The sequence below is a fragment of the Podarcis liolepis genome (assembly GCF_965112155.1).
Source record: "Podarcis liolepis genome assembly, chromosome: 4".
Taxonomy (NCBI): Eukaryota; Metazoa; Chordata; class Lepidosauria; order Squamata; family Lacertidae; genus Podarcis; species Podarcis liolepis.
In genome coordinates this window covers 53,232,213-53,254,120 of record NC_139558.1, presented here as the reverse complement: position 1 = coordinate 53,254,120, position 21,908 = coordinate 53,232,213, and the positions used below count along the sequence as shown (strand labels likewise).

General features: G+C 41.0%; 1 protein-coding gene across 3 annotated transcripts in view; it reads left to right on the top strand.

Moving 5' to 3' along the window:
* Window positions 1-21,908, top strand: part of DYRK1A (dual specificity tyrosine phosphorylation regulated kinase 1A) — a 125,467-nt gene that overhangs the window by 4,954 nt on the left and 98,605 nt on the right. The window contains exon 1 of one of the 3 annotated variants that reach the window (XM_083500195.1): window positions 8,544-9,485. The exons of the other annotated variants lie outside the window; for them this stretch is intronic. The gene's annotated coding sequence lies outside the window, so the exon portion shown is untranslated. Of the gene's footprint in view, window positions 1-8,543; window positions 9,486-21,908 lie in introns of those variants that run through there. 3 annotated transcript variants of the gene reach the window in all.

Below are 21,908 nucleotides of genomic sequence, written 5' to 3'. Positions count from 1 at the left end.
CATAGGTAGAAGGGTCCTAGACCGTGATATGCTCATATATGCCTACTTTGTGTTGTAAAACTGGGAAATAATGGGTGATATCAGCTCAGTTATTTCCATGGATTTACTCTAACATTGGATATCACCAGGTATATCTTTAAATAATATCATGGCTTTTTCTAGACTTTTGCTGAAGGTCCCAGCACAGAATATTATTACTATTTACATACTAAATTAGTATTTAGTATTACAGACTAATACTATTTATTAGGTATTATTTACATGTAAGAGAGCAGTACACCAATTTGCTCTATAATTTCAGTTGTTCTTTCTGACTTAAGCATTGCATAAACATTCTCAAAATGTTATGGAACATTGCATTGAAAGTCTGCATAAATCGTTCAGTGATTATTCTGTTATATGCTTGTCTCAAACTGATTCCCTATAAATAGCATGATTTGTGGATAGCAACAGAAGAATCTCAAATATGACAGTAAAATTGAAATAAAATGCACAAGGAATTTGTCCAAATGTGATAGGCAAAAAATAATAATCCAGGGAAATAAATGAGTGTTGACGATAATATATCATTATTTTAACAACTTTAACATTTTGCTGTATGGCTTCATTCACAGTTGTGCTGTTCTGCTATGTTTAAGCATACATAAATGTCTCTGTAATTCAAGGTATGTGACCGACCAGTTATTTACAGTCCTCCTTTTCTGATTGGCTGGTTATAGAGATGGAAGTAATAGCAACCACATTTTTTTAGCGTTATTAGTGATAGACAAAAATAAAACTAAACAACTTGACCCCCTCAAATAACTTTCTGACTTAGTTTGTTATCCAAATATGGAAGTGGGTAGGTAAGCTACCACCAGAAAAAGATATATTGATATATGAATATTTGAATAACTCAAACATCTTAAGGCTGGAATGGTTACATTTAAAAACAGAGGGGAGGTGTTGAGACCATTCTTGACCGATACAGTTGCATCAAAATTAATGCTTTCATTCCTAGAGTGATTAAATATAGTATATATTTTAGAGATGGTTAATGTATTAGATTGTTACTTTCTTGCTGCTTCAGCAAATGTAAGACTTGAGTTCCCAGCTAGATCTAGTAGTGATAAAAGTGTTGTGAATGTTATTTCTGAAAAATGTTAATAGTTGTATTCAGTATTTAAGACATTTGGTGTGAAACGGTGTTAGTCGAAGAAGAGAAAATTTAACTATGCTTTGAAAAACAAAGAACAATTTGCTGTTCTCCTTGTTGCTCTTTCTATTCCCACTTTTGAATTTGGGTTAGTGTACCTTCAGCCAGATAGATGCCATTGTCTCATTTCCCATCAAGTTTATTTTGGTTGTGTCAACATGAATAGTCCTTAGAAAAGAGTGCAGGGAGGGAATATACTATATAGTATATATACTACATAGTATAAGGACTAGCAATCACATGCACAATATAAAGTTAGAATTTGGCCTGTAGGGGATAGTTAATAAGTAAAGATAATAAGAAACACTCTGCTGTCCCATACTTGAGATCCATGCGAGAGGAAATGTTACTAACCTTAGTAACTATATTTCACAATGTGTGAAAGCGGGGCTTGTATCTTTGGAATCAATTTGTGTTTTTTAAATAAAAAATAATATTAAGGTCTGGTAGAAGAGTTACATTTACCTAAGACTCGCAGAAGCATGATAAAGAGTTATTGTGCAATACTTCTGTATTATTAATTATTATTATTGCCTGATGTATGTACTGTTAGTATGCTCTCCAAGGTAACCCCTATGTGCACTGTATGAAAATATTGAGAGAACAGTTCCTTCTAACCAGGTTGTTGATATTCAAATGTGCCCCTGGCATATGGCAGTTGGTGGAAATAGGAATACGTGTATTGTTTGGAAGCACCAGAGGCACAATAGCTAGGTTTGCTCTCTGTCCCTTTCCCCTTTGACAGTGTGTTTGTGTGTGAGAGTGTGAGTGTGTGTGTGTTTCGATTGTAAGCCTGTGGGTGGGGACTTGTTTTGGTTGTATGTAAGTCACTTTGGGACCCTTTTTGGCTGAAGAGTGGGGTACACAGATGCTCTAAATAAATAAATGGACCAAAATTTCCTTATACATGTAGTAAGCTACGTATAGAACACAATGATAATCTTCCATAACAGCAGTGAGTGCAAATGTATATAGGGTTATTTGTCATAGTAAAACAACAAGCATCTTCAGGATTAACTTTTAAACATCTGCTTAAAACCTTTCTATGACGTCAGGCTTATACTGAAAATTAAAGGTTTTTTCTGTTTTAGTCAGCCGGTGAACTGTGCTTTAGTTTTTATGTAGGTTTTATTGTATATGTATATGTGTGTGTATTTGCTGTATGTTGTCTTGATCTTTTTAATGAAATTGCAGTATTTAAGTATTTTTTAAAATAAATATAAAGTATGGGCTGGCATTTTGATGGTGATATTGTTGCTGCCCAAACCAAAACAAAAGCTTACATAAACAAATAACACATTATCCATAATAAACTTCTATATGGAAGTATCTGTACCCTTATATAAATGTGCTATTTATATTGTGGTCTTATTTTCAATTCCATTCCTAATATGTAATTTTACTTTTTCACACCCATGATGGCACACTGAATTTATTCACCACAACCCCAAAATCTCCTTCCTGGTTATTCACTGCCATACTGGTGAATTTTATTTATTTGCTGCGCAAGGTTGACATTTTAATCTCTTATTTATTTAGCAAGTTTGCATAAATTTTATTTATTTATTTGATGATTTGTATCCTGCATTGAATCCAAAGATCTTGAGACAGGTAACAATAAAATAACAATGTTAATATAATCAAATAACAAAAACTTAGTGAAAATATCAAACCAAGTTCCACTGAAATCAGTGGGAACCTCAAAATACTTACATCAATAGTCATGTCTAAATATTAACAGTGTGAATGTTGTATGAATTTCAAGTTTCAAGTATTACAAAGCCAGGGTGCTGCAATGGAGAAGGCATGTAGTCTTCTGATGTATAACACCTATTGAATGGATGCTAGGGAGAGCCTTTCCAGCAGTCTTAACTCCGGGGCAGGATTCTACAGAAAGAAGTGTTCTGAAAGTATTTAGAATAATAGAATTGTAGAATTGGCAGAGACCCCAAAGGTCATCTAGTCCAATCCCCTGCAATGCAGGAATCTCAAAAAAAGCATCCATGACAAATGGCCATCCAACCTCTGCTTAAAAACCCCCAAGGAAGGAGAGTCCATCACTTTCTGAGGGAGTCCATTCCACTGTCTAACAGCGCATACTGTCAGAAAGTTCTTCTAGATATTTAGTCGGAATCACCTTTATGCACCACGTTGTTCAGTGCTTTGGACTGGAAACATTGTGGCAGCTGGGAACCTATTTTTCTTGTGGAATATCAAAATATGGAATGCACACAGCTCCACCAAAATATCACTCATGGGAACTAATAAACTACAGCAGATCTAAAGATACTGGCTCCTTCCTCTTGCTAAAAAGGTAACAATGGCTTTATCCCATTGAAAGCAGTTGAACAAAGTAGTTGAAATTAGTTCAAGTCCTGTTGTTATATGTAATTTGGTTCAAACCCCAACCAAAATATTCAGTGACCAACCATTCTTGAAATTTGTCACACTCAGTGCTTTTCCCCCTAGAAAAATAGGTATCGGTAGTCAATATGAAGTTGTTACAGTAAGTGCCACAGTTTTTAACAACAAAAAAGAGGTTCCGGCACTGCGTACCATTGAGCACCCTCTGAAAAAAGCACTGGGAATAAGTCACACAACTAACTTTAGCTAGATTATGATATCTATTGCTGTAGTGATAACCACAAGGCTGTGTTTGAGCCTTAGGTGCTATGCAAGTTGATAAACCAGGACTATATACTTGTCTCCAACCTAGGAATTGAAGCTGAAGACTGACACTTAAATCAGGGGCTAGGATCTGAGCTGGATCTAGGTCTGGAAATTAGTGCACTGTTCAGAGGCTTGATTCCCAACCAGAGAATGTTGTGTATCGTTTTCTGTACCTGAAGAGGGCTCTGTGATCTGGTGATCTGGTCCAAGATCAATGACTTGGCTAAACCTATTCCAACCCTCGGGCAATGGCATGAGGCTCTTGGTTCAAATCCTGGCTCCTCCAATAAAGATTTTGAATAAGGTCACAGGAGGATGTTTTTGTAACAAAATTAACAATATTAATCAAGATACAAATACTTGACTGAAACAATAGCTCGGTTTAATACAGCGATACCTCGTGTTACATATGCTTCAAGTTACATACACTTCAAGTTACAGACTCCGCTAACCCAGAAATAGTACCTCGGGTTAAGAACTTTCAGGATGAGAACAGAAATCGTGCTCCGGTGGTGCAGCAGCAGCGGGAGGCCCCATTAGCTAAAGTGGTGCTTCAGGTTAAGAACAGTTTCAGGTTAAGAACAGACCTCCGGAACGAATTAAGTACTTAACCCGAAGTACCACTGTATTGTAAAAGGAGAAAAATGTGTTTGTAAATGAAACTTTTAAGAACCTCCTTTTTTCATATTAGACTTATCTGATATGTTGTTTGGCAAACACATGGAGTATGGACATGACCCCACCTATGTGCAGTGCTAGGAAATAAATAAATAATTCAATTCAAACCTGCAAACAGTGGGAGAGAGCTGGAGGGCCATTGTGGCACTCAAGGAGACCCTCTCCATAAGTGAGGGCGGAGGAAGCCCTGATGTGACCACAGGCACAGGGAGGCTTTGTTTAGGCTGCTCAGCTTCCCAGCCTAATAGCTGGTGCACACAGTAGCACAGCAGCCTCTTTTCTGTGCGTCTCCAGCTGGCCCCAGCACTTCAATTCTAGCTGTGGATATTTTTGGATACAATATTTTTGGTCTGGATTGGGGCGAGAGCAGCAGAGAGGGCATTTAAGGGGTGTTTATAGGGTGCTCCTCACTTATGCGATTTTTGTTTATGCGCGTGGGGCCCCAGATCATAACCCCTGTGTAAGTGGGGAGATGCCTGTAATTGAGGATTCAGCAGGCGTAAGGGAAACTCATAAGGTTCTAAAGAACTAGATTTGAAGGGGTAGAGACTAAAATAAGCCATCCCAATGATTGAGCATATTCAGTGCCCACAGAATTTGTTGAGGGGTGGAGTATTTGTTGAGGGGTGGGGAATCAGTGAAGAAGGATGAAATGGAATATGATGGAAGAGGGCATGGCCAGATTGCACCCTGAAAGGAGCATTCTTCTCTTGGAACATTTTGTCATCTTAGTGACTTGACTCAGGTGAGCTATTATGGGACTAAGGCCATGAGATTCTTTGTATACTTTCACAAACAAAATTAAAGGAATTATTAATTGTATTTGAAAATGGTTTGCTTGGGACAAAACCGTGTTTTAAAATGGGAATCACTTTCATTTAACAGGCTTATTAGTGGAGTGCCATATCTGCTGCAAAACTACTTGGATTCCCATAGGTTTTGAAATAACAGCTGTTGAAGACTCATAAATGTCCATATTTAGTATTTTTCAAATGGAAGACTATTGGTTGTTTCATGTTTGAATCTTTCAGTGCCGTTTAATAACAAATCCTTTGCATGTTGAGTACAATACGTAATTTAACATAAGGTTGCTAAAAGCATTTTATAGTATTATGAATTTCATTATTACGAATCAGTGGAGTGTGCTTGATAGCAATTGCAATAAAGCATTTTGCACTTGATACAGTTGCATCAATGTTAATCTAAGAATTAAGGGGGGGGGGAATGTAAATGTTACAAACTATGTTGAAGTTAACCCTGTAACATTAAATTCCTACATTATTACTCACTGCTGATCATTATTACATTTAATCTAGAACCCTAGTAATTTAGGATAAGGGGTAAATTTGAACCTTAGTGGAATATTTCTACACATCAATAGGATTGAGTGCATGGCTACAGTCCTATGGACATCTACTTTGGAGTTAGGCTGCAATCTATGTGAAGTCATTAAACTCAATGATACTTACATCTAACTAAACATAAACATGATTTAGCAACCTTATTAAATTCAAATGGACTTACTTCTGAGTAAATACAAGTTTGATCCGAATCATACAATACAGCAATGCCAGAATAGTGATTTTGCACATTGTTGGTAAACTTTGTTGTAGGTACTTAACTTTTGGTGTTATAAATCTTTGGGTTGGACCATTGTCCTGATGTAAGAATAGCAGTCATATCTTAATCAGATTTGGAAAAGTCCCACTGAATCCAATAGGACTTGTTTCCAATAAGCATGCACTTGAAAGTTAACATGTTAACTTTAAAAATACTTATCGGAGACTTCTGCTACACTTCAACCCCATTAACTTTATGAAACAACAAGTTATTTGTTCTACCATTACTAATTTCTTTGCTAAATAGTAGCAAAGCGCAATTTATTTGGTTTATATCCATTTAAGTTATACCATTCAACTCTTCCAAAGGAAGCATTGAGTATTTCGAGTACCAGTCTTGAAGAACTGGAACACTTCGAAGAGTACACATGCAGTTTATTTTACATATGGAATGTTCTTTTCATGAATTTCATGGTGGGTATAAAGTGGTATACTGTGTTGTTAATGGCACTTGAGTCTTCAAAAGATTTTGAACACACCAGTAGGCTTGTTTAGCACTAGCAGCAGATTAATCTGATAATATATTTTAATAGGGTTTAATATACTTCAGAACTTTAGCAGATGAACATATTGGTAGTCCATTTATAAGGCAATATTTGTGCCATGTGTGCAAATAAAAAGGAAGAATAGCCAGAGAACTCAAAGGAGATTTGTGGGTCATCTAGTCCAAGCTCTCCCAGAAGTATGAATTCCACTAAAATATTTGACAAACATATTCTTGTGCATTTAAGAAGTAGAGTCCTGTTGGGTTCTGACCAAAAGCCCTTAAATGGGATGGGAACTCTACGGGCTACTAGACATTGTGGGACCAAAATATTCATCATCCTTGACAATTAGTCATACCAGCTGGGAGTTGCATGGCAACATTTGAAATACCTCCGATTCCCCATTCCTGCCTTATCTACTCCACTTATATATATATTATCTTTTGACTTAGGTGTTGTTCTTAAGCTGTTCATGTTTCTTTGTGTCACGGTACCAGTTCTCCACACTGTAACATTACAGGTAATATGCCCATATTTAACTCTTTAGCCTTAAAATCTAACGAGATATTTTTATTTCTTTATAAAGCTGAGTTTTTCAAAGGCTGCCCTTGATTGTTTTACTCTTCATTTCCACCGTTTAATTTTCTCTCCCCAATATATATACTTTTTGTCCTAAATAGATGTATTCTTCAACTTGCACTATCATTCTCTTCTTTAAACATTACCTTACTTATAGCAGATCTAGCTAAGACTAACCAACTAAATTATTAAGTTTTTAGGGGTAGTGATTCTAAAACACCATGAAGCAATATGTTGCTCTGCTTCACTGTAGTTAAAGTTCATAAGTACTTCTTCACATCCAGTCTAAAATGGGTTGGCTGCAGGTTGTGTGAGCGAAACTGATGTCTAATGCATGATGCACTTATTAGGGATCAACTGTGTTCATAAGATATTTACACAACCAAAAATTGGCAAGCAAATAAAAAAATAGTTAATCGGAGGAAGGCATTGCAGATTGGCCTATGAGCAGAAAGTCAAAGGCTGAATCATTCAAATGATTTATACCATGAATGCCATTCTGTAAAAAATAATAATAATAAATCAAATCTAAGAAATTGGAGGGAGTCTTTTGGACTTGGAGAAAGAAGACTGAACAAAAGTTAAATTAGTTGGCCACATGCTTTCCGGTTGTCCCTAATATCTGACAATGCAGGTGTATGTGTGAGAAGGTATGGCATTCCTGTTTTGCCAATCCATAGGTAGGCCACTCAAAAATATTTCACTAGGCTCAGATTAGCTTCCGCAATTAGGTCTGGAAACTCACGGGAACTTATACTAAACATTAATTTGGCCCAGAACAGCAATGCAGATCTGTTTAAGCGCCCCGAGCATCGTGTGTGTATAGAAATTAGGCATCCTCCTCTCCAGCTTGTAGGTCGCTCGTACATCCCGAATACGCTGCACCCTCCTGCCTTGTGGTTCTGTGTATGCTTCCCGAGGCCGCTTCCCACCGAGCCAGGTCCAAATGCGAAAGCAGACGAACACAACCCGTAGTGGGTCCTCGCAACACAGATTTGGTAGCGCTGAGGCCCGCGGACCTCCCTGTAACCTTGGAGCAGTCTCCGAGAATGAATCGGGCCTCTCCCCGGCTCCTTTCCCGAACGGACTCCCCCAGAAAGACCGCAGCGAGCCAGAGCCCTCTCCGAGAAGGCGCTAATGACAGCAAGAGCGGTGCGTGCCTCGGAATTTATAATATCACCGGACGGCGGGGAAGGGAATGAAGCAGCAGTCGCCAAGGCGACCAAGCCCCGCCTTCGGCCGTTCCTCTCCTCTCCATCAGCGCGGATTCCCGCCTGGGAGGGGCGGGGCTCTTTCGGCGTGATTGACAGTTGCCATAGTAACAGGCTCTTCTCGTCGCCATTTTGTCAGTTGGACTTTTTTTTTTTTGAAAAAAAAATTCCTTCCCGCCCGAATTATAACTTTACATTGGTTCATCTCCCTTCGGATTTTTTCGGGGAGGAAGCGGAAGAATTACCCCGCTTTGGTCCGCGGTAGCGAGGCGAAGCGGGGTGAGCGTGCGTGTAGACAGGAGTGCTCCGAAGCGCAGTTCCAGAGAAGCCGGCTCGGCGGCATCAGCAGCAGCGGCAGCAGCAGCGCTCGGGAGGGGGAGGAGAGCGGGGGGCTGACTGACTGACTGGCTGGCAGGCAGGGAGGGGGCGCGAGGGAGAGGGAGCGAGCAAGCGAGAGAGAGAGGGAGAGCGAGGAGTTCCCGGGGGCTCGGTTCAGCGCTGCGCTCCCCTTCTCGCCCGCGCCGCTCTTGCGCTCTCCGCTCTGCTTGGCCTGGGCTCAGGCAGCAGCCGGAGCTGAGGTGCCGCCGCGCCGTGTCCGGGCCCCGCTGCCGATCGCTGCGCAGGTTTGGAACGCGCGCCATTTTGTGAGCGATAGAAAATCTGCCCGGCCAGGAAACGCCGCGGATCCGCCCGCCGGGCCGGGCTGCCCTCCTCCCGCAAGAGGGAGGTGGGTTGTGGGCTCCGCTCCGGGGCCGAGGCCCTGCTCTGCTCCCTTTCTGCACAGGGCCCGAGCGTGGCGGACTAAGCGAGGCAAGCCGGCTAAGGAGGAGGAGGAGGACTGCGGAGACGTTGGCTGGGCTGGGCCGCTGGCTGAGGCGGGGAATGAAGTGAACCCACCACCACCACCCGCCGCTCCTGCTTGCTGCCGCCGCCGCCCCCGGCCACCCCGTCCCTCCTTGCATCCCGAGAAAGGAGGCCTCGGCAAGGAGCAGGACGACGACTGCGGCCCCCGGACGCGGACTAGAGGCGGCCACCGCCCCACACACGGGTAAGCGGCAGGGCCTCTGGCAGCGGGGCCGCCGGCTCAACGGCACAGGGAGAGGGGCCGCTGCCATTTTGAAGAGGGAATCTTGGCCGCCCCGGTGGGGAGGAGAAGGAGGTGGCCGACCCAGCGGGAGGAAAGGCAGGTGCCGGCTGTCCCTCCACCCGCCGTTACTCTCCGGCTAGGCCTGGAAAGGCGAGGGCAAGCTCCGTCCGTGCTCTAAATCGTGAAGGTGACGGCTGAGGCCTGGGAGACCCTTCCCACCTGGCTATGGGATTGGTCCTGAGAGCCCGGCGTCGGCCGTACCTGGGCCAGGATGGCAGAGGGGAGGAAGGAAGAAGTTTCCTTCGTAACCCCCTGGGCAAGTGGCGGAAAGTCAGCAGCTCTCAGATAGCACCTGTTGTAGGGATACGGGTGATTTTTAGGTGCTCCTCAGTAGGTATCTGGTTGACTGGTATGGAAGTCGGGTTTGGCCATGGGAAATCTGGTGTTTCCCGTCACGCCAGGGTCACTTGTACCCATGTACTCTGTCACTCAGGGAGGGTTTCCTTCCCTTGCCAAAGACGCCAGAAGCAAAAATAATTCATCTGAATTGGATGCTTCTGTCATGTGGTGGGGTGAAATCAGTTATCCCAACTATAATAAGCATCTCCCAAATGATTCGTTTCTCATTCTTTAATTGCATTTTATGCCAATCCCAAACTGCTTTCACTAGGAAGTAGATTTTATTGCAAAGGGACTTGCTTCCAAATGAGTATGCTGCACATTTTAGTTGAGTCTATACTCAACTAAATGGGTAAAGGGTTTTCCCATCAAGACTTTTTGATTAGCTGTCTGGTCACTGTTCAGTTATCAAAAAACAATCTATTAAGTTAACCAACAGATCAACTAATATAGTTCACTTGTTATCTTAATCTTATGTATGTACATGTACTAAAGCAATTTTTGAGTGAATGCTATTTCTGGATTTCACATAGACAAGAAGTTGAACTCTCAGGATGCAAAGGTGGAAGTCCCATTGAATTAAGTGGGACACCTCCCATTAAATTGAATGGAACTTCTGAGTAAATATGCATAGGATTGTATTGCTGACATACAGATGTTATGATGATAATCTCCTCATTGGGAAAATTAGTTTAATATGAACCTGATTCTTCATAGAACTTGCCTGAAACTATTAAAAGAGAGAGAGAGCTCATTCCTTGCCAGAAAGGTTGGCACCTTAAGCCTAAATACTTGCTCTAGTACATTTGCTTGTTGTGTTGACCTAAGGACATGTTGCTGTGAGCACTCAGTTTGCCCCATCCTGTAATCTTTGCTGGCAAGCAACTTTTCAGATGGGGTGCACTGTCTGCTTTGCATGTTTAAAAAATCTGTTAGGTGGTTTTCACAGGTAATGAAGGCTATACATGTCAAGAAATTGTTCTGAACTATTCTGATAGAGAAATGTTTCATTTTTGTATTTAAATAGAGAAGAATTTATTCTACAAAACACAATGCATTGCAGATTTTGAATTTGAATGTTTACTGTGTTGTCAAGGGTGTACTCTTAGCCAGGAAGCTGTATTGAAAACTACAGCCTTCAGTACTGTATCAGTACCATCAGTTAGGAGAATAGTTCACTTTGCATAGCCTTAAATTCCAGATAAAGTATTAAAGCTTCAATTCTAACCATGCTTACTGGGAGTAAAGACTTGCTTCTGAGTAGATAAAGAACAGCACATAGACTGTTCATATAAACTCATTCAATTTATATATTTATATATTAAATTATAGTTGAATTCTTTCATTTCCATTTAATTTTTTTATTTTGTGAAAGCATGGTTGCAAGCCTTAGATGCTTCAGTAACTGGAGTCTAAAATCAATGAATTACAGTGCATTCTTGTTCATATTTACTTAGAAGCAAGTTGAGCTGTTTTCATTAGTTTCATTGGTTTATTTCCCAGTAAGTATGTTTAAAATTGCACGTGAAAGTTCCAGTTAGTCATATTCAAAGTAACCCCAATGAAGTAAATGGACTTCATTGATTTCAGTGGGTTGACTCTGAGTGCAACTTAGTTGGATAGCACCCTAACTTGGAGCTGTCTTCTTTTGGAGTCTTGGTAGGAATACCATTCTACTTGCCAGACTATGGTATTGTTTCAAGAATTATAAAACTAATGCATGTCATAGTAAAATGGATGGTATAACCCAGTTTTAATGTGTGTAAACTTTTGAACCAAAGTTAACATGTCTGTTTAGACAACTCTTCTAAACTCTTAAGTCTGAGTTAAATTGTCATGGTTGTTGTTTCACTGCACAGAACAGGTCAGTTAGAAGAAAGTTAGAAAGTAGATTGGCATTGTGATGCCATACAGTAATTTAGACCTCCCATCTTCTAAAATACATTTTCAGTGGAATTCTCTGGAACCCACAGAGAAGACTGGGGGAGGGTTTATTATGGAGGAAGGAGAGGAAGGGATAGTTTCATTGCATGAGTGGTAGTATTCAAACTAAGTTATTTCAAAGTAAGTTCTGTTCAAAAATTCAAAGTATTATGAAATTGATAAAAATATGGAATAAAGAAAAGTTATATTTACAGTCTTAGGCTGTGCAAGTTTATTCAGAAATAAGTCCCACTGAGATCAGAGGGGCTTACTCCCTGGTAAGCATGTTTAGGATTGCAACCTCAATATCCTTTTTAAGAACAGTTGCACAAGGTAAAGTTTGAAATTTCTTATAACTGGCTGCTACTCTTGTCCTTAGTTTACTTTCAAAGAGATTTTGTCAGGTTTAATCTGGCTATGGTTTTTCTAATGACTGGGAATTTCCTTGCCTTAATCCTTAGTAGATATTTGTAATACATAGCGTCATGTATTGGTAATTTTGGTATTGAAACTTGGGAAAATGAGTTTTAACTTTTGTAATAGTGACACAAAAGAGATATATGATATTGAATGAAATTGATTAATTGTACAGGTATCATAGTTTTATACAAGAATTTTGAACAGTTTTATTTTGCCTTACTGTTTTTTGTTTTCTAAAAACTTAATGAAAGTAAGTATCTGAGAGATGATTTCCTTCCCTACAGACCTTCTTGGGTGTTAAGCTCAGCAGTGGGGGCCATCTTGGTAGTTTGGTTGCCCTCGGAAGCTTGGGGGAGGGGGCAGGAGGTGATATAAGAGAGGGCATTCTCTGTGGAAGTTCCTAAGTTGTGAAACTCCTGTTCCACAGAGGTATGTCTGGTACCTTTGCTATACAGTTTTCAGACAATGCTGAAAACACCTTTTTACCCTGACATTTGATATCTGAAATGTATGTATTTAGGAATCACCATACTTCTGTGGCTATAAAGTTTTGAATGGTTGTAAACTTTTTAATGTTGCATTTTAAATTGTTGTGACCCACCCTGGGGTCTTAGGGTAAAGGGTGAGTAATAAATAAAATTAATAATATTTCTCTTACTAATTATGTAGAAGGTGCACAGTATACTGTATTTTTCCATGTATAAGACTAGGTTTATTCCTAAAAAATAATGTCAAAAATTAGGGGGCATCTTATACATGGGGCCATCTGCCCCCCCCCATTTTCTTAAATCCAAGTCCCCAAAAATAGGGGGCGTCTTATACATGGGGGTGTCTTATAGACGGAAAAAATACGGTATTCACTGACAAGTTAGATAAAGTTGAATTCTGTTGAAATCAGTGAATTCTACTGAACTCAGTCCTGTACATGTCTACTTAGAAGACAGCTACATTGCATTCGATAGTACTTACTCCTTGGTAGGGTTAGTATAGTATTGTAGCCTCAGTGTATACAACTAATAGTATTTTCTTTTGAAGACAGTGTATGTTGGCTTCAGGAAAAATTTACCTGCAGACAGGGGCGCCGACTTATAAAAAATATTGGGGGAGCCCGCGAAAGCTCATGAATAATAAATAAGCTCATGAATATGCAGATAAAGTGGCGCCGCCTCCTCGTGAGCGAATAGGGGAGAGTGTGCTGCACCTATTAATCAGCTCCGAAGGAAATTGGGTGGAGCTTTTGCTCGGGAGGGAGGGCAGGAGGCATGCAGCCCGACCCTGTGCATTTTGGGCTGGGGGAGGGGCGGCGGTGGCGCTCTGCTGGAGGGGCGCCCGAGATTATTGGGGGGCGGAGCCCCCCCAAACGAATTTTTGAGGGGGCTCGGGCCCCCTCAGGCCCCATGGAGTCGGCGCCTATGCCTGCAGATCTTTGGGAACAAACATTGCTCATGGAGGTTTAAAAGTCAAGTCTGGTATTATTAAATGTGGAACACATAGACATGTGTTTCAATAGGAGCTATGTTCAGTAGTTTAGGAAAGTGAACCAAAGTTTCTTGAAGCATGGTCTAGTTCTAGCTGTCAGCTAGGAGTTCAGAAGAGCATAACAACCTTATTAATGCTAAACTTAAGTAGTCAGAATTCTGGAATTTATTGTTGTTCTTTAAAGTCAGTGGTCGTAAAGTCTTACTTGCACTGCAGACGGACGTTTAATAGGATTATACAAAGGAAGGCAAAGTCTGGCCATTGGTCATCTAGCTCAGTATTATGTACTCTGACTGGCAGTGGCTCTCCAGGGTTTTAAGCAGGGTTCTCTCCCAACCCTGTCTGGAGGCATCCGGGGATTGAAAGTATTCTGTGTGAAATCAGGTGCTCTATCGCTGAGCCCCAACCCTTCCCTATTTTGAAGCAAACTAAAGTTTTCAGTTAAGTGTAAAATGATGCATGTTAGCACATAAAATCTTCACATTATGAGTGATAATCAAAGTTAGACATACAGTGGAAAAATTACTTGACTCCATTGTTTTCAGTGGGTCTGCTCTGATTATGATTTAATTGGCTATCTCTCAGTTGTATGCTGATGGATGTTCAAACTGGTAGTAGTGACTAAACAGGAAAGGGAATGTGGGGTCCTGGTAGATAGCTCAATGAAAATGTCAACCCAGCGTGCGGCAGCTATGAAAAGGGTGAATTACATGCTATTCGTTGTTAGGAAAGGGATTGAAAATAAGATAACTACTATTGTAATGCAGTTATACTATGTATGCTATGGCCAAACTTGGATTACTGTGTACAGTTCTGGCCACCACATTTCACAACCCATACTGTAAAGCTGGAAAAGGTACAAAAAGGCCATCCAGAATGATCAGAGGGCTGGAACTCATTTACTATGAGCAGTGTTAGAAATTAGCCAGGTGCCAGGTATGTTTTGCAACTGGTGCAGGTCCAATTGCGACCACATAGAGACATCTCCACCTGGCTGGCCTCTCCAGCTTGCTTAAGCAGGTAAGCAGAAGAGATTATTTATTACATTTATATTCCACCTTTTTCCTCCATGGAGTACATGGTTCATCCTGCTCCTCAGTTAATCCCTACAGTGACCCTGTGTTAAGAGGCTGTGATTGACTCCAAGGTCGCTCAGTGAGCTTCATGACTGAGTGGGGATTTGAATCCTGATCTCCAAAGTCCTAATCTGACACTCTAACCACTACACCACACTGGCTTGCTAGGGTACTTCTGTTATGGGCAGCTATATAAATCAAGTAGGTAAATAAACATGGGGAAAGCAAAATGTCAATTAGAGAAGGATCTGAATTTTATTTTTTGAAGTTCGATTTTGTTTTATTCTGGATTGTTATATTTGATGTTTTAATGTGTTGTAAACCACTTTGACGTGGGTGGCACTGTGGGTTAAACCACAGAGCCTAGGACTTGCTGATCAGAAGGTCGGCGGTTCGAATCCCCGCAATGGGGTAAGCTCCCGTTGCTCAGTACCTGCTCCTGCCAACCTAGCAGTTCGAAAGCACGTCAAACTGCAAGTAGATAAATAGGTACCGCTCCGGCGGGAAGGTAAACCGCATTTCCGTGCGCTGCTCTGGTTCGCCAGAAGTGGCTTAGTCATGCTGGCCATATGACTCGGAAGCTGTATGCCAGCTCCCTCGGGCAATAAAGCGAGATGAGCATCGTAACCCCAGAGTCGGTCACGACTGGACCTAATGGTCAGGGGTCCCTTTACCTTTACCTAAACCACTTTGACATTTTTCTTTAAAATATAAAGCAATATATAAATAAAATGAATAATGATATTATTCATAATAAACGTCACTGGGGGGATGGTGTCTAGACATTCTGTTGTGGCGATCATAACCCAGGTTGAAGGTGCCATTTGGCGATTTGCTTACTTATCTGAATTTATAAAACTGACTATGAGAAAAGGCTACAATGTTTCAGACTTCTCAGTTGAGGAAAAAAAAGGTGGCCAAGGGGCGACAAGAGGGATCTGTATAAAAGCATGCATATTTTGGAGTACTGGATAGAGAGAAATCTTCTCTCCCCTCCTAATTCTAGGGGTTTGCAAAAGATTCAAGCTAGACGAATGAGAGTACTTCATAAAATGCACAATTAATTTATAGAATTTGCTGTCACAAGATGTGGTTGGCCACTATCTTACATAGCTATAAAAGGGGATTAGACAAATTCATAGAGTATAAGCCTGTCAGTGGCCACTAGTCATTGATGGCTATATGGAATTTCCAGTATTAGTGGTAGTATGTGTTTAAGTATTCGTTGCTGAGGAGCATCAATGGGATAGTGCTGTTGCCTTCAAGCCTGGCTCCGGAATTCCAAGAGGCATCTCAATGCACTGTGGGACATGGGAAGCTGGACTATGTGGACCTTTACTCTCAGATGGTAGAGTTCAACTTAGGTTCACAAGTTATTTATGAGTATTTTTTGTTAATATACAGTGGTCCAGTCTGCATGGCATATTAATCTGTAGCTAACAACAAACCATGGTGTAGTTAATGGGCAGCGTACTTGCATATGCTTCAATAAAGCTCTTGCTCTGCTCCTATCCCACTCACACTGCATCATTGGAAAACAAATATGTGATGTCTGAACCCAGGCTTTCAGTTTCTTTCTCTAAATGAACAGTGAGCAGTAAGTCAGGAATAAACCTTTATTATTGCTTGTGGCTTGTTCGGGGAGAAACCGAAAGCCTGAGTTCAGACATAATCACAAAGCCACACTCTGGCTTGTTCTCAACAGTGCAGAGTAGCAAGAGTGGAACAGCAGCAGAATGAAAAACTCTTGAGCAACGTGCACTACTAGCATGTTGTGTGTTCACTTTAAACCATGTTTTGTTTTGAATTGTTGTTGAACATGACATGTGAACTTAGCCATTGTAGAACTTCAGTAAAATGCATGGGTTGGAAAAGGGGATTGAATATATATATATATATATATATATATATATAGGCCTTAAAGACCTTAAGTATACAGTCGTACCTTGGTTGCTGAATGCCTTGGAAGTGAGTCTTCCGGTTTTGAAAAAAAATTCAGAAGCCGAACATCTGGTGTGGCTTCTGTGGATTCCAATTGGCTGCAGGATGCTCCTGCAGCATATCGGAAGCCGTGTCTTGGTTTTTGAGCAGTTCTGAGAGTCGAACGGACTCCCGGAACGCATTCTGTTTGAGAACCAAGGTCCAAGTGTACTTAATTGGAATTGTGTTTTTGGATGTGATTCTGTATATAGCTGTGAATTCTGCATTGCTGGGGTGAACTAGATGACCATTTGGTCCCTCCCAACTCTACAATTCTATGACTCTGTATTAAGTTATGGCCACTGCCTTAGCTGGTTTAAAAAGAAGATTCAAAACACTATCCGTAGTAATTGGCCATGATAGTAAAATGGAACCTCCAAGTTGTTCTATGCTGATGAGCTTACTGGAAGCATGTGACTGATCACTGTGGAAAAGGAATGCTGTCTTATATGGACTGTTGATCTGATTTAGCAGTACTCCTCTTATGATCAGGCTGTAAGCAGTTTTTTTTAAAGGAATTGTCTTTGAATTAAGTTTACAATCTGAGTATGAGTGAATTAAACTGAAACTTTAATTTTTAGAAGAGAACAGGTCATTTTAAAACCCTGCCAGTCAACTTGTGGTCTATCTTTTCCTTTTCCTTTACACAAATGCCCGCTAATCATTCAAAGTCCCTTTACCTGGTTTCTGTCCCTTCACAATTATTAATTTTTCTATCCCTGCATCAGCTCCACTTCTCTTAATCTCCTTCACTCTAACCATCAGGGACCCCCTATCTTCCACATTTGCAAACTGTGTTGCTATTTTTCTGACACCCCATCCCAGTTCTCAGTCCCATTTTGCCTGGGGACAACATGAAAAAGGGGGAATGTCAAGTTGTAGTTAGCTAATTGGAGAAAGGCCAGTGACATAGGACAGTCCATCCCTTTAGTATGAATGAAACTTTGTTCCCTGGCAGGCAAATGCAAGAATTAAATACTTCCGTAGTTGCTCTGTCTAAACATAGAATGTAGTTATGATCAACCATGCTTTATATATTATGTAAGCTACAAAAAAGTAACAAAAGTATCTGAAGAAGTGTGCATGCACACAAAAGCTTATACCTAAAACTACTCAGTTGGTCTCTAAGGTGCTACCTTATAATTTTAAAATTCTTTTGGAAGGATTCTTTTAAAGACTTTCTTGGCTCATATAACTTTTTTGAAGACTTGATTCTTTTAAGGGAGTTTTTAGTTTTTTAAGAGTCTTTTTAAAGAATTGTTTTAATTTATTTTGACAAAAGTAACAGTAACTGATAATTTTTGTGAAAATATATTTACAACTTCATTATGAGTAGAAATAGCTCCTAAAATGTTTTTAAATTCTATTTATGAACTTGACTGCTCTTTGACTTGTGTGACTTTTCTTGCTTATTATTGAATATTCAAATTTAGAACTGACTGCTTTAGTGAACAAAAAAATATACAGGGTCATGCATGCAGGGATTTCATGCACTACCTGTAGGTTCATGAGAGGAGGAGGATCTGAAACTTCTGAAAGTTGCGTCTGTTTTAGTTAGCTGATTGGGGTGAAGCGGTTGATCTATAGGACAAAGTTGCTGGCTATAGAGAAAAGCTGAAATCACTTTTCAAAAGGCAGTTCCAACTCATGAGGGGGGAGGAGTAGGTATTGTACTGGGAAAATGTTTGCGGAGTCAAGAAGCAAAGCAGGAATGGGCCTGAGTAGAATGAGTTGGAAAATATATGAGCTGTCTGCAGTAGGTGGTTGTAGGTGGCACGCAGTGCTTTTTCTTTCTGAGATAGAACCTGTATCTGGACTATACACTGCAGAATATAGATGCAAGAAAAGACGAGTAGAGTCTTCTGCTCTGGTGCATAATTCTTGTTCACAATTACTGTTATGGATAATTCTCTTGTGAACTAGAAAAGTGTAGCTGTTTTGCAGCTGAACTAGTTCTGCCTCCCAGCATCCATGTGTGGCATCTGTTTATCTTTAAGTGTGAGCACATGTGTAGGTATTGCTCTTTAAGTGTTCAGTGCATGGACACTTGGGGTCAGTGTTAGACATTCAGATATATAATCTGATTGCTAAATGGCAACTTAAACCTGGGTTATGGTCACCACAATAGAATATCTAGGCACCATTTTTTTCCAGTGGGGTGTTGTTATTGTCATTACAGTATTATTAATTTCATTTCTACACTGATTTATATTTTGAAGAACAAATCTCAAAGCAGTTTACAACATATTAAAATATCAAACAATGTAGAATAAAACAAGCCCAGGCTTCAAGGAAAATATTTCAAATCCTTCTCTAAGTGACATTTTGCTTTCCCTAGTTGCCAGCCTGTCACCCAGAGATTTTTACGTGGTCACAATTGGACCTGTGCCAGCTGCAAAACTTGTCTGGTGCCTGACTAATTTCTAACACTGCTTGGGGTGGAGAGATATTGGTCATGAAATATTAAGGGTGCAGCTACCAACATGACCCTGCTCCTCCATTGATACATGAGAGCCCTTCACATGAGTAACGTGTTGAGAGTTCAGTTTTTCTGTGAAAGGAATCTTTAGTATTGAGGAGCATTCCGTTATGTGAAGTAGTATGGCCTAGATCATGGGTAGGCAAACTAAGGCCTGGGGGCCGGATCCGGCCCGATCGCCTTCTAAATCTGGCCCGCGGATGGTCTGGGAATCACTGTGTTTTTACATAAATAGAAAGTGCCCTTTTATTTAGAATGCCTCTCTGGGTTATTTGTGGGGCTTTCCTGGAGTTTTTACATGAGTAGAATGTGTGCTTTTATTTAAAATGCTGGGTTATTTGGTGGGGCATAGGAATTTGTTCAATTCCCCCCCCCCCAAAAAAAAATATAGTCTGGCCCCCCCACAAGGTCTGAGGGACAGTGGACCGGCCCCCTGCTGAAAAAGTTTGCTGACCCCTGGACACTCCCTAGGTGAGAATTAGGCCAGAGTCTGTTAACCAGAGGAGAAAGTTTATATCGGGCCACGGTCACGCACAGTGGATAGGAGTAAGATGCAGAGCCAGTAAAACTACTTTGGCATAAGGACGCCTTGAATAATGTGTCCAATTCTGGACACCACAATTTAAGAAGGATCTTGACAAGCTGAAACATGTGCAGAGGAGGGCAACCAAGATGATCAAGGGTCTGGAAACAAAGCTTTAAGAGGAACGATTGAAGGAGCTGGGTATGTTTAGCCTGGAAAAGAAGAGATTGAGAGCAGATATGATAGCCATGTTCAAATATCTTAAGGACTGTCACATGGAAGAGGGAGCATGCTTATTATCTTCTGCTCTTGAGGGTAGGACTCAAGGCAATAGCTTCAAGTTACAAGAAGGGATATTCTGACTAATCATGTGAAAAAACTTTCTGACAATAAGAGCTGTTTGGCATTGCAACAGACTCCCATGAGAGGTGGTAGACTCTCCTTCCTTTTAGGTTTTTAAGCAGAGGTTGGATGACCATCTGTCATGGATGCTTTAGCTGAGATTCCTGCATTGCAGGGGGTTGGACTAGATGACCCTTGCTTCCCTTCCAACTCTTAAGATTCTATGAGGCCTATAGTTTCCCATGGAAAGAGCAAGACTTAAGCTCTTTGTGGGAATCTTTCTATGGCTGATGATACCGATATATGGTCTGGCTCAGACAAGTGTTCAGAATTCCCCAGGCATGTTTTGTGACTGGCATGGGTCCAATTGCGACAAAGTGGAGATTTCTGGATACCAGGTTGGTGACTGACATCTCAGTCTGGCTGGGTGAGGCTCCCACATGAGCCAGGAGACTCGCGTGCAGCAAAAGACACACACACGTCTTGTGCTTTTGCATTGCTGTGCGGGCAGCAAACTTTGCTTCTGTGCTGCCGGACAAGCTGCGATCCTAGGCACACTTTCTTGAGGGTAAAAATGTCCCTCTGGACTTGAAGTATGGGGCATACTTCCAAGCAAATGCACCTAGGGAGAAAGAAGGGGAAGCACGTTCACCTTTGTGCCTACACTGCCAAGCTTGCCCAGCCCTGTCTTTCATTTGGCAGTTGCTTGGCACCTTGGAGCAGCCACGCTGGACCAGCCAGGCCTCCCCGAGAGGCATCTCTCTCTCTCTCTCTCTCTCCCTCCCTCCGCCCCCCCCCCCGACGGTTGCAGTATTAGTTCATGTGGTGCTGGTGGTGGGGACCCTATAATTTGTAAAACGTGCAACTGAATTGTTAAATATATTAACGTTGACGGTGTATTTACTGTATTGCTTTGCAATCTTGCCCCCCCCCCGCCCCGGGTGTCTAGACATTCTGTTGTGGTGACTGAAACCTAGATTTAAGGTGCCATTTGGCGAATAGCTTACATATCTGAGTTTCTAATGCTGGTTCAGATGTTCTGCAATCAATGTTTGGGCGATTGAAAGTAAGCTGTAATGAGCTCTGGGCTTATACATTCACCACTCCTCCTTGTCTGTATGCAAGAAAGAGAGTCAAAGCTCCTGCTTCAATTTTAGATCAAACCACTGTTCCAAATTATGTATGGGCTTGGGTTATTATGCCTTGTTTTACCCAAAGTTTAAATAAACTAAGAACACATTGTGATTTCATATCCTGGTTTGTTCAGTAACTTTGGTTAGAACAAGCCACAGTTCCCTAGATTTGAATGTGACATGGAATTGTGGTTAGTTCTAGAGTAAAAGTGGAAGCTTTCACTCTTCTTGCACATAAAAAAAGCAGGGAACTTTTGCTGCAACTTGTTCCCTATCACCTAAACCTAAATCTATAGGACCTAAATCTAATCTAGATTTTAGGTGATGTTGTGAACTGGTGATTAATATCAGATAATGTTACTTAACACAATAGTTGTATGTAATATTTTCAGATCTCCTTTCATATAGAGGCAACCGTGTTTCAGAAAGCTTTTAATGTTTGATCCTTTAATGTTTTCCTTTATACTTCATTGGAAACTGCCAGAATGGCTGGGGCAACCTAGTCAGATGGATAGGGTACAAGAAATATATTCTTATAATTGCTATATACCACATTTTTCTCTCTATAAGACGCACTTTCCCCCTCCAAAAATTAAGGGGAAATGTGTGTGCGTCTTATGGAGTGAATGC